Raw genomic sequence first — 13,699 nt, 5'->3', positions numbered from 1 at the left:
TGGTAGGGTAAGTATTCAAATTCAGATATTTACGTTTTTATATCCAAATGGCAAAATAAATATTAGAAAATAAAATACTGCTTTCCAGGAATAGAAACTAGAAACGGCAACTAGGAGTTTTGAGTAATAATTTCTAAAAGTCCAAGAATAAGCAGAGTAAGAAGTTCAGTTACTGAAAGTTGGAAGGCATGAAAATGTCCTGCAGAAGGTTCTAAATCTTCTGTGAATCCCACATGCAAATGCAGGTGTTGCTTCTGTTGTGTGACTCCATGAGAGGGCTGAGGCCTGTCCACTCTCCACAATTTCAAGTCACCAAAGATGTACACGGACCACTGTGACATATGTGACAGGCTGTGCAGCAAGCCAGGTGCTGGGAGACCCCTGGCCACAGCTCCTTGTGCTTTATTCTGTCTGTAGGGGATGGATATAACTGTGGGTGAGCAGTGGTGGAACAAATAGTACATTTTTCATCCTATCTCCAGCTTTGCGGTAGGATCTTAAGCATAGCTCCTACTCTGAATGAGTTGAAGCCCAGAGTAAGGAGGCCTCAGAGTCCAGCCCTCATGTCCCAGGAAAGCAGTTATTTATGTATGTGCATGCTTCTGTAATTTGAAGCTACACCATTTTGCTAAGTTGTTCAAAACGTTAAAAAGTCTTTTATGTATAAGATCATCAGCTGAATCTTTAAAATGTCTGTGTATTTAGAAGATTCATATAATGTATGAACCACATAACTCTTTGTGGGAGAAATGCAAAAGGAGGAGAGTCTATGTTGGAATCAGAGACAAAAGATGGCCTATGCTTTTTGCTGCTGCCTCTTCTTTCTTTTCCTCTTTTCCACCTCCTCTTCCTCTTCTTCCTCCTCCTTCTCTTGCATTAGTTTGTTGAAAAATAGTCCATTTGTCATAGAGGTAGGGATAATTATTTATTTACCTTGCTATTACTGTTTATCTTAAATTGACTTTCCACATATCTGGCTACGTTAATGCATGTAAGTTACACAATAGTTTCAAAATCCGATGTTTATTTTCATCTACATTTTCTGAGTTCTTTAGTTTACCTTTGTTAGCTTGAAGAATCTGGCAGATAATGGGCAAAAAAGAAATAATAATTGAGTAAAATTTTTTGACCATAAATGTGTAGAATTTCCAGGAGGTTAATACAACAGGTCAGCAGATATCCCTGCATGTGTCAGACTGAGTAGAGTTAGGAAAATTGCCCATGGCTATTTCTCTGTGGGGTGGAGGGTTGTAATGGGATATGGGTAGGGATAGAAAGATATTTATTAAACACCTGTCAGCAACTTTCAGATGCATGATCTCATTTAAGCTTTTAACAATTTTGGAAGGTGGATATTCCCACATCATTATACATGTATGAAAAATCAGGCCCCAAGAAGTTAATTTGCTCCAGGTCATATTCTTTGTGGGGAAGCTGGCATTTAAACTCAGGTCTGTATGTTTCCAGGTTTATGTATATTCTTTCTAGTAAATCGCAAGTCTCAGAAAGATATCACTTAGTGAGGACATTTGGCTTCCTAATGACAGCGCATTCATGATATGATTATTAACCCTCTTTCAATTTTTGGAATTCTTGTCTGAGGGGACAGTGTTTATTTCTCTTCCCGTCCCTTCCACACTTCTACTTTGCCTCCTTCATAGGTCCTTAGTGAGAGTAAAGAGAAAGAAACTTTCATCATGACACATTGAATTGATATTATGAGAATGGTCAATGTCAGTAAGAGAAAATGTTTATCTTTCAGTTTGAGGAATCCAGAGGATTTAAAGTCTCCTGAAGCCCTTTTCGTGACACTCCTGCTGCTTTCATGATGCCTTGTCCTTGGTAATCAGATGTAGGTAGAGCTGGGGTCAAGGAAGCTATGAGATTTGAGAGAGCAGGAAATTTCTAGATGCCCAGCTGAATTTGTTTTGATTTGAGTTGCCTCAAAGTAGACCCCAAGACTAAGCCTTGGATACAGGTAGTCTATTTAAGAGGTGATCGCAGAAAACACAGGGAGGAACTTGGGAAGTGAGACAGGGAAGTGTGAAGAGCCAATACAAGCTGCTTAAATGAACAAGTTTTGCTGTGGGCTCACTAGATTCAATTCCACCGAGCACTGTCTGAGAAAGTGAATGGGATGGGGAGGCTGAGTATTTCTTTATCAATTCCTGTTTTGTATAAATTAAAGTTTGCCCTGAGAGCCTTTAAGTCTCCTGTAGTTCTAGGTTGTGTGGGTCTTTGGTAGGTCCTGCTTCCAGGTTCCCCTCCCTGAAAATTCCCTCAGGCAAGGTCTAGAGAGGCCCAGGTGGGAAGTTGTCCATTTTTTGTGTGTGAATTTTATTGTAGCTGTAAGTGAACTGGACAGCCAGGGAGTATGGAGCAGGGTATCAGCTGTGTCTGTTACACAGGGTTCTATGATGGGAGACTTGATGGGAAAAGTACAGAAGTGCTTTGCCGTATCCATGTTTATGTGTGGGTGATTACCAACGTGCCATCTCTGGTGAGAAGTATAGCTTGTACCGTAGTTACAAGCATGGATTCTGGAGGTAGCTCTGCGTTCAAATCATCTGCGTTACTAGCTGGGTGAACTTGGTCAAGTTATTTAATTTCTTAGTGCTTATCACCCCATCTGTGTAAAATGAGGATGGCAATAATAGAGAACCTACCTCAAGTGTGTTGGTGTCAGTTTTGAAAGAGAATATGCACAAAGCATATACAACAGAGCCAGGCGGAAAATAAGCACTCAAGCACTCCTTATTTCTGGTCATGAAGGAGATGCATATTGCCTTTTAAAATTTACATATGTAGAAAAATCTTCCTAGTGAATTTTTTCAGTAGAATGCTTTCTCTTACATTCCACAATCAAATTCTACTCTCCCAAACCCAGGACTTCACATATATCTTAACATGTAATCTACTCAAATTTTGAATTCAAATTTTAAGGGGTGAGAGTTTATACAAGGGCAAAACAAGAAGAGGTTTTCAAAACCCAGAAGTGCTAGTGTTGCCATAAACAGTCTAGGTACCCTCAGAACTCCATATAACAGCACCCATAGATTCCATCACACTGACAGTGGTGCATGACAATGACCACTACTGATGGTGCATGGGTGAAATTCCATTTATATTATCTTATCAAGGCTATAGGGTAGATGTTGTCAGCTCAGTTCCTCAGATGAAGAGACAGATTCAAGGAGTTGAAATAACTTGCTGAAGATCCCACAACTGGTAATTTGTGGAGATGGGAGACTGACACCAATGCATGTTTTTTTAACCACTATGTGCAATTAAAACACTGCAACAAACTAAATGTTATCCTCCACTGACATCACTTGAGATACTGTATACTCAGGGTGGTTTTAGAATTGAAGCTTGTGTTGAGTTCCTGCTCCACTATTTGTGGCTTTGGGCATCACTTAACCTTTCTGAACTCATTATGTTATGTGCTTTCTGTAAAAGGAATAATGGCCTCTACCCCACAGACTTATTTTGGGAATTCTATGACATTACCTTAGTATTTTATAGTTTGGTATAAATTAAATTTGATCATCTTAAAAGATAAAATTTTGAAATGAGAGGATGGGAATCTATTTGAATAAAAACAGTAATAAGAGACTTAAATTTCTTTCATAATCTACTTTATGCTACATATTTCTGAGTGTCGAATTAAACATTTTCCCTTTCCTTTCCTCATTGATTCACTTCACAAACATGTATTAAATACTTACTGTACACCAGGCATGTTTTATGTGCTAAGAATACAAAGATTAAAGTAACATGGTATGTATATTGAAATTGCTTAAAAGTTTAGAATCAGAAATCAGAAATTTTCTCAAAATAGTGGCAGAAAAACTCTGGTGGTGTGGTTTTATTTTGCCAACCTCTCCTTTTACAAATGTTCTGCTTTGTACCTTCACAGAGAGAAAAAAACTAACCAACTCATAATTGTATTGGTCCTCTACTCCTTGTTTAGAAATAGTTAAATGTAAATGCTTTTAAATTAGTTTTGACTATATGTCAAGACCCTGTGAGAATATGTGCTCATTTATAGATAGACACTTCTGTCTACAAACTAGGTCCTTCCTAAATGCTATGAAACATTTAGATTTTCAAAACTATTAAGATTGTTGTCTTTGGCTCCAGATAAGCAGGATAAACAAACCCCTTTCCAAGTGGGCACTAGTTCTGCTGGCTTTTGTTGGCTTTTGAAGTTCAAGGAAGCTAGTAGTCCTAAAACGGTTTCTCCCAGAAACTGAGAACTTTCTAACAGGCTTCATTGCTTGGTCTCCAGTATTTCTCCTAGGTGCAGATAACAATGTTTCTATGTTGGCTGTGAATAGCCTTTAATGGTTTCCTGATTTGTGTTAATCTTTACACTTGTATATAATTAGTTATTTATCTACTCATCTTAGCCCAACACTAGCCTTAATATATTAATATATATTTTAAGTATCTTTCACTCCTAAGTAGTTGATCAGTTGCAAGTGCAAATAGAGTTTGAAAATGTATTTCTAATTTTCAGGGGAAAGTTGATGGACTTTCCTGTTAATTTACTAGTTTTGATGCTTTCCTCTAACCCAGTGGTTCTCAAAGAGCCAGAATGTCCCCTGGATTTTTCTCTCAGGGGACTTTTGGCCATGTCTGGAGACATTTTTGGTTGTTACAACTGCTCTTGCTGTCCAGTAGGTAAAGGCCAGGGATACTGCTCAATACCCTACACAGGGCAACCCCCTAAAACAAAGAATTATCAAATTCAAAACACCTAGAGTGGTGACTTTGAGAAATTGTGTCTAATCTTTCTTACCTGAAAACTTTGGGAGACATAATAAGATTCTTCAAAGTTAATTCTTCCAGCCATAGTCAGATTTCCCAATGTCAGGATATGCATAGTCTTGACAATTTACTTTAGTTCATCAGCAAAGTAGGAGAACCAACAGCACCCCACCCAATGAATTTTATTATTCCAAAATAAAACAAATCAGAATTTTGACTTCCTTTTATAGATTCTCTTGCCTTTATTTTAAATATTGTCTGTGTATGGATGGGAACAACATCATAATCTATTCATTAAGATCCTTAAAGGCTTAACTTGGCCTTAGCCAGGCAGATAGAAAGCTAGCAGAGTAATGAATGCAATAACTTACTGTTAAAGAATTTGGGTGACCCTTGTGAACTACTCACACTTTTTCCAGAAGCTTTTAAATGTTTTCTCACATTAATACCTTTGCTTATACTATTCCTCTCTTCCTTAAGTATAACAATTATATCCGTAACTGAAGGCCTAGTTGTCTGTAGATCACCTCAAGAAAAAGTGATCACTTCTTCCTTAAAGAAAATTTATGGATTCCAGAACTCTGTCTTCTGACATGTCAAAATAGATATGCAAATATATTCCTAACTATACATATCTTATTTAAAGTATACATAGTCTCTTCAGCTAAATTTTAAACATTTCAACGGTAGGACACTCTATTTTATATCTTTCATTTTTCTCATAACACCTATCTACTGAACATGTAATTAATAGGCATTGAGTATATTTGGATTGGTCAGCCATATCTACATGTTTTCCTTTTCTATGGAATTAAAGACCATAGTAAAGATAAAGGTATGTAAACCTTTATTATTCCTTAACTGTATAGGAACTGTGTGTCTATAATGTGCTGAATGAAATTATTCATTGTTCCTTCTTATTTCATTATCCCTCAAATGCCATGTTTTAGATTATTTCATTATATTTTAAAGTACTAGAAAAAGATAGAGATAATGTATTAGCTAAAGGTAGGAAGACAGAGAGAGAGCCATACTTACTTAAATTAACCTATCTAGTATATTTTAAAACACTTAGATTTTCTACATAGTTTTCCCACAGAACGTTCTGTCTTGTTAATGAAAACTCTGGGGGAGAGAGGTGGAGGGTGAGAGGTGAGGAAAGATAAGAATTTGGATGTATTTTTCTCACAGGGCAGCCAGTGGTGGGAGACTTTGACCTAGACCCCTAAAGCTTATCTTGCATATTTGTTAATCATGTGGAAGAGGGAACATACAGATTTTAAACTGTTAACCACAATACAAACCATACACGTGAAAGGGTAGGAATGGAACATGAAAGCAAGGCTCCAAGTTTTTCAGTTCTGCATTTGCTTTTTTTAAAACTTTTCCTGTGTTCATACCATAAAGAACAAATGAAAATGTAATGAGATAAACATTCTATATAGTCATCTGATGAGATCACAGTTAAATACTAACATATTTCTTTCCAGTATTCCCTTGAAAGTGTTTGCATCTATTGCTTTCCAGTTCACAAGTAGCTTTGCTCTTCCCTTCTTGGTACTAAAAATTATCTTGGACTGTTCTAGATTTTCTTTTCCAAACAAAACACAAAATTATGTATTGCAGATGTGAATTCTTTAGATTAAACATAGGATCATAGCTTAAGGTTTAAAGATAAGGTATAGCAGTCAAAATGCTTGCAGAGTATACTTTATCAAATATATATCATTTAATATCCCCAATGTGCCTACCCTGTTGCCTACTATGCAAAATAATTCTTGTTGTTGTCTTGCTCTTGAGAAAATCTATTTATTTTCAAGACTCTCTACCCAATATTAACCTGCAAGCAAGCTTAATGTTACTATAGGGATGGAGTCGGATATGCCTAAAAAAATTATATTTAGAAAATACCAATTATGTCTTTTCTCAAACAAATACATTTCTTAAATACAGGAACAGCATGTAAGGGGTACATTGTAAGTCAAGCATACTTCATATAAACTTTATGTATACTCCAAATACATAATCAGTATATAACTGAATCACTCAATAATGTAGATAATTGACTTGACCTTATGTCCTGGTTTACTGAGCCAGAATTGGGATTATTTCTATTAAACAACAATTCAGCATCTCATTCAGGCTTCTTAATTAGATTCACTGATGACTCAAGACAAATTTCTTTTAAAATGATAACTTGTCCACTATCCTGTTGTTTGTATTACAACTATTTTCTACATTATTTACATTATTGCATTATTTCTAATACTTTTATTTTCTATAAAACATGATTCTGTTTGTCCCTATATTGGAAAAACTCCAGAATGCTATTGTGTGATTCAAAATAAAATCATAGAATTCTGCTCTGAATGTCCCTCTTACAATTCAGAATTTTATGATATTATGAACCTCTTAATTTCATTAGATTTAATATCATTTTATTGGCTTACATATGTAACAAAAGCCTCGAGAGATACCTGATTCCTAGATGGGCTGGTTGTAGTATTAATATTTGCCATGTGACAATCATGTTTAAATTAGCTGTTTGCGCTGTGTAAGAGCAAGTCATTTATTGGTGCCTCATCAAATGTGCATTATTTTCCCACTGCTTTTCATAAGATTTCAGCAGCTGAGGGTGTGATGGCTGTGGAGGTGGGCTGGGCCAGTGACCTGAGGACTGGAAAATCATTGACAATCTGATATGGAAGATGGTTACACACAACGTTATCATTCTTCCTGGCTCTTAAGTGAAGATAAGAGGCTATGGCAGTGAGATTTCCATTTGTTGAAATGTATGCTATAAAAATTCAATGCTTTTTTGCTAGAGCCTATCTATCTATCTATATATACAACCTGCCCATTAGTCACCTCATACATTTTATCAACACTTCATACTTCATTTTCTTCCTTTGACCTCAGGAAGATTCCCAAGTCATTCTAAAGCCCATTAGTATCTCTGAACACTCACAAGAAATCCATAAATGATTTCTTAATGGTCATTACTAAACAAGATTAGGTGATTTTGGATTGGCTAGAAGTCATTTTGTGGAGACTTAAAAAAATCTTTAATATGCAAATTCTCTTGTTCTCTTTTGTTAATAATCATTTTTCCTTTGAGTGTATAAAAATAATTCAAAATGTGTAAATATTGTGCCATCCGTGGAATGATCTATGATCTATAGTGATGTGGGAGATAGTATGACATAGAAACATAGGATTTAGAACAATACAGAAGGAATCCAAATTCTTGCTTCACCATATTTGAGTTGTGTGCTTTAAGTAAGTCACATGTAAAGTAGGGATAATGCTAATCATGATCTCCTATGGTTGTTGTAAAGAAAAAAATGAGTATAAACAATGTGCAAATTCCATTTTCATTCTCCATTATTACTTGGGTTTTTAGAGAGGAGGAGGTTGCAAAACTGCTATAGTTTACAACCAGAGTGAGGAATGTTTCAGATTGACCTCCCTCCTCCCACACTTCCAGATGGTCCCTTGAATAAAACAAGGGACTCCGTCATATGGTATCTAGCTCCTGTGGGCACCTGTGCCATCTGGGGAATGATCTATAGCGATGTGTGAGATGGTATGACATAGAAACATAGGATTTAGAACAATACAGAAGGAATCCAAATTCTTGCTTCACCATATTTGAGTTGTACGCTTTAAGTAAGTAAGTCACCTGTAGGGATAATGCTAATCATTATCTCCTATGGTTGTTGTAAAGAAAAAAAATGAGATAACAAATTAAAATTTCTAGCACAGTACCTGTTACACAGTAAGCACTCAATAAAATTTAACCATTACTCTTATGTCTGATTCTGTACTCAAGAAAGCATATTGAGAAGACTTCTCACACTCAAAGGGGAGAAACCTTTTGCAATATGGTCACTAAAGGAATACAGAAAGAGGGTTAAGAAAAAATACCCTAAATGAGAGACCAGAATTTTCACTGAGACCCATAGTGAGGGGAATTATGCTGATTATTGGGGCTTACTAAGAGTCAAATTGTCCATGCATGATGGCTCACGCCTTTAATCCCAGCAGTTTAGGAAGCTGAGGCAGGTGGTTGGCTTGAGGTCAGAAGTTTCAGACCAGCCTGGGCAATATGGTGAGACCTTGTCTCTACCAAAAATACAAAAAAATTATCTGGATATGGTGGTGCATGCCTGTAATCTCAGCTACTCATGAGGCTGATGAGGCAGGAGGCTCACTTGAGTTCAGGTGGCAAAGGTTGGGCAATTAGCTGACGTGGCGCCACTGCATTCCAGCCTGGGTAAGAGAACAAGACTCTGTCTCAAAAATAAAAAAATAAATAAAATAAAATAGTCAAAAGCAACTTTACAAATAAAGACTCAGAAATGGCTTGCAGTTTGGCTCTCTGAGTTATGCTCAGTATCATCACTTGGTACATTAGTTGATAGTCTGGTCTATAGTGGAAGTTGACCTAAGTTGCAATACTCCTGGTTAGAAGCTGTGGAGTTATCTCACACCAATTTATCACCTTTTTGAATGTATATAAAACACTTTTGTCTGTATTCACACTCAACCTAGAACACTTCAGGGACCAAATGTGTAGGTTCTTGTCCTGCAAAAATTCAGTTTTCTGCAGACACCAACTAAGTGTCCTGTAGTTGAATTTGATTTTGATACTATCTACCTGGAGTTAGTGCAGCATCATCTGTGTCCCTGCAAAGGACATGTACTCATCCTTTTTTATGGCTGCATAGTGGTGTATGCATGGTATCCATGGTGTATATATGCCACATTTTCTTTATCCAGTCTATCATCGATGAGCATTTGGCTTGATTCCAAATGCTCTTGTAAATAGTGCTGCAATAAACATATGTGTGCATGTGTCTTTATAGTAGAATGATTTATAATCCTTTGGCTATATACCCAAAAATGGGATTGCTGGGTCAAATGGTATTTCTGGTATTTCTGGTTCTAGATCCTTGAGAAACTGCCATACTGTCTTCCACAATTGTTGAATTTGCATTCCCACCAACAGTGTAAAAATGTTTTTAGTTCTCCACATCCTCACCAGCATTTGTTGTTTCCTGACTTTTTAATGATTGCCATTCCAACTAGCATGAGGTGGTATCTCACTGTGGTTTTGATCTACATTTCTCTAATGACCAGTGATGATGAGATTTTTTTTTCATGTTTGTTGGCCACATAAATGCCTTCTTTTGAAAAGTGTCTGTTAATATCCCTTGCCCACTTTTTAATGTGTTTTTTTTTTCTTGTAAGTTTGTTTAAGTTTCTTGTAGACTCTGGATATTAGACCTTTGTCAGATGGATAGATTGCAAAAATGTTCTCCCATTCTCTAGATTACCTGTCCATTTTGATGTGCTAACTAGAATAGCTGGTTTAGAGAAGAACATAAATGACCTGATGGAGCTGAAAAACACAGCACGAGAACTTCATGAAGCATACACAAGTATCAATAGCCAAATCAATCAAGTGGAAGAAAGGATATCAGAGATTTAAGATCAACTTACTGAAATAAGGTGTGAAGACAAGATTAGAGAAAAAAGAATGAAAAGGAAAAAGCAAAGCCTTCAAGAATATGGGACTATGTTGAAAAACCAAACCTACGATTGATTGGTATACCTGAAAGTGACAGGGAGAATGGAACCAAGTTGGAAAACACACTTCAGGATATTAACCAAGAGAAATTCTCCAATCTAGCAAGATAGGCCAACATTCAAATTCAAGAAATACAGAGAACACCACTAAGATACTCCTAGAGAAGAGCAACCCCAAGACACATAATCGTCAATTCTCCAAGGTTGAAATGAGGGAAAAAATATTAAGGGCAGCCAGCGAGAAAGGTCTGGTTACCTACAAAAGGAAGCCCATCAGACTAAGAGTGGATATCTCTCCAGAAACCCTATAAGCCAGAAGACAATGGGGGCCAATAATCAACATTCTTAAAGAAAACAAGTTTCAACCCAGAATTTTGTATCTGGTCAAACTAAGCTTTATAAGCAAAGGAGAAATAAAATCCTTTCCAGACAAGAAAATGCTGAGGGATTTTGTCACCAGCAGGCCTGCCTTACAAGAGCTCCTAAAAGAAGTATTAAATAGGGAAATAAATAACTGGTATCAGCCACTGCAAAAGCATACCAAAATGTAAAGACCAATAACACTATGAAGAAACTGCTTCAACTAATGTGCAAAATAACCAGCGAGCATCATGATTACAGGATCAAATGCACACGTAACAATATTAACCTTAAATGTAAATGGGCTAAATGCTCCAATCAAAATACACAGACTGGAAAATTGGATAAAGAGTCAAGACCCATCGATGTGCTGTATTCAGGAGACGCATCTTACATGCAAAGACACACATAGGCTCAAAATAAAGGGATGGGGAATATTTACCAAGCAAATAGAAAGCAAAATTAGCAGGGGTTACAATCCTAGTCTCTGAGAAAATAAACTTTAAACCAACAAAGATCAAAAAGACAAAGAAAGGCATTACATAATGGTAAAGAATCAATGCAACTAGAAGAGCTAACTATCCTAAATATATATGCACCCAATGCAGGAACACCCAGATTCACAAAACAAGTTATTAGAGACCTACAAAGAGACTTAGACTCCCACACAATAATAGTAGGAGACTTTAACACCCCATTGTCAATATTAGACAGATCAATGAGAAAGAAAATTAACAAGGATATTCAGAGCTTGAACTCAGCTCTGGACCAAGTGGACCTAACAGACATGTACAGAACTCTCCACCCCAAATCAACGGAATATACATTGCTGTCAGCAACACATAGCACTTATTCTAAAATCGACCACATACGTGGAAGTAAAACACACCTCAACAAATGCAAGGAAATCATAACAAACAGTCTCTCAGACCACAGTGTAATCAAATTAGAACTCAGGATTAAGAAACTCACTCATAATGGTTGAACTAGTTTACAATCCCACCAACAGTGTAAAAGCTTTCCTATTTCTCCACATCCAGTTCAACCATTAGGGAAAACATTATGGTGATTCCTCAAGGATCTAGAACTAGAAGTACCATATGACCCAGCCATCCCATTACTGGGTATATACCCAAAGGATTATAAATCATGCTGCTATAAAGACACATGCACACGTATGTTCATTGTGGCACTATTCACGATAGCAAAGACTTGGAATCAACCCAAATGTCCATCAGTGACAGACTGGATTAAGAAAATGTGGCACATATATACCATGGAATACTATGCAGCCATAAAAAAGGATGAGTTTGTGTCCTTTGTAGGGACATGGATGCAGCTGGACACCATCATTCTCAGCAAACTATCGCAAGAACAGAAAACCAAACACCTCATGTTCTCACTCATAGGTGGGAACTGAACAATAAGATCACTTGGACTCGGGAAGGGGAACATCACACACCAGGGCCTATCATGGGGCGGGGAGGGATTGCATTGGGAGTTATACCTGATGTAAATGACGAGTTGATGGGTGCTGACGAGTTGATGGGTGCAGCACGCCAAACTTAAAGTATAATAAAAGAAAGAAAGAAAGAAAGAAAGAAAGAAAGAAAGAAAGAAAGAAAGAAAGAAAGAAAGAAAGAAAGAAAGAAAGAAACTCACTCAAAACTGGACAACTACATGGAAATAGTGGGTATTTACTAATAATGGGTTATTTACTGGGTAAATAACGAAATTAAGGCAGAAATATAGAAGTTCTTTGAAACTAATGAGAAAAAAGAGACAATGTACCAGAATCTATAGGACACAGCTAAAGCAGCGTTAAGAGGGAAATTTATAGCACTAAATGCCCACATCAGAAAGCTGGAAAGATCCAAAATTGACACCCAAACGTCACAATGAAAAGAACTAGACAAGCAAGAGCTAGACAAATTCAAAAGCTAGCAGAAGATAAGATATAACTAAGATCAGAGCAAAGCTGAAGGAGATAGAGACATGAAAAATCCTTCAAAAAATTAATGAATCCTGGAGATGGTTTTTAGAAAGATTAACAAAATAGATAGACTGCTAGCTAGACTAATGAAGAATAAAAGAGGGAAGAACCAAACAGACAAAATAAAAAATGATAAAGGAGATATCATTTCTGAACCCACAGAAATACAAACTACCATCAGAGAATACTATAAACACCTCTATGCCAATAAACTAGAAAATCTAGAAGAAATGAAAAATTTCCTGGACACATACACCCTCCCAAAACTAAACCAGGAAGAAATTGAATCCCTGAATAGATCAACAAGTAGTTAAATTGAGGCAGTAATTAATAGCCTACCAATCAAAAAAAGTCCAAGACCAAACGAACTTACAGCCAGAGGTACAAAGGGGAGCTGGTACCATTCCTTCTGAAATGATTCCAAACAATAGAAAAAGAGGGACTCCTCCCTAGCACATTTTATAAGACATTTCTAATTTAAAACATTGAAATAAATGTGAGCTGTATATACATTTAAGAAAGATTAATAAAAACAAATTTTGTTATTTAAATAAAAATTATTCAATCTTAATTATTAAATAATTAAGAATCATTAACTCAATTATTCCAGTTCCATGTCACAGGAGTCATGAGTCTATCCTAGCAGCTCAGGACACAAGCAGGAACCAGCCCTGGACAAGACCTCATTTCACTGCGGGGCACACTCACTCATTCACTCACATACACCTACACTCACTCATATCGGGACCAAGTAGACATGGAAATTCACTTCATGTGCACATTTTTGGAATGTGGGAAGAAATTGAAGTCCTGAAGAAAACCCAATTTGACATGGGAAGAACAAACACTACATGGACAGTGGCATGGGCTGGGAATAGATTCTTTTTTTTCCATTGGTGTTATCATGAATGGTATTGAACAAGACCACCAGGTTATTCCAGGACCTGAGGTACTTTGTTATGGCAGCTCTAGCAATCTAAC

The 13,699-nt window shown here is 36.7% G+C and overlaps 1 pseudogene; it reads left to right on the top strand.

Moving 5' to 3' along the window:
• The first annotated feature begins 2,374 nt into the window (after positions 1 to 2,374).
• LOC105525465 overlaps positions 2,375 to 13,699 on the top strand; it is a 35,764-nt pseudogene continuing 24,439 nt past the window's right edge.

This window comes from Colobus angolensis, unplaced genomic scaffold (genome assembly GCF_000951035.1).
Source record: "Colobus angolensis palliatus isolate OR3802 unplaced genomic scaffold, Cang.pa_1.0 Scaffold535, whole genome shotgun sequence".
Taxonomy (NCBI): Eukaryota; Metazoa; Chordata; class Mammalia; order Primates; family Cercopithecidae; genus Colobus; species Colobus angolensis.
This window is presented reverse-complemented; position numbering and strand designations above follow the sequence as displayed.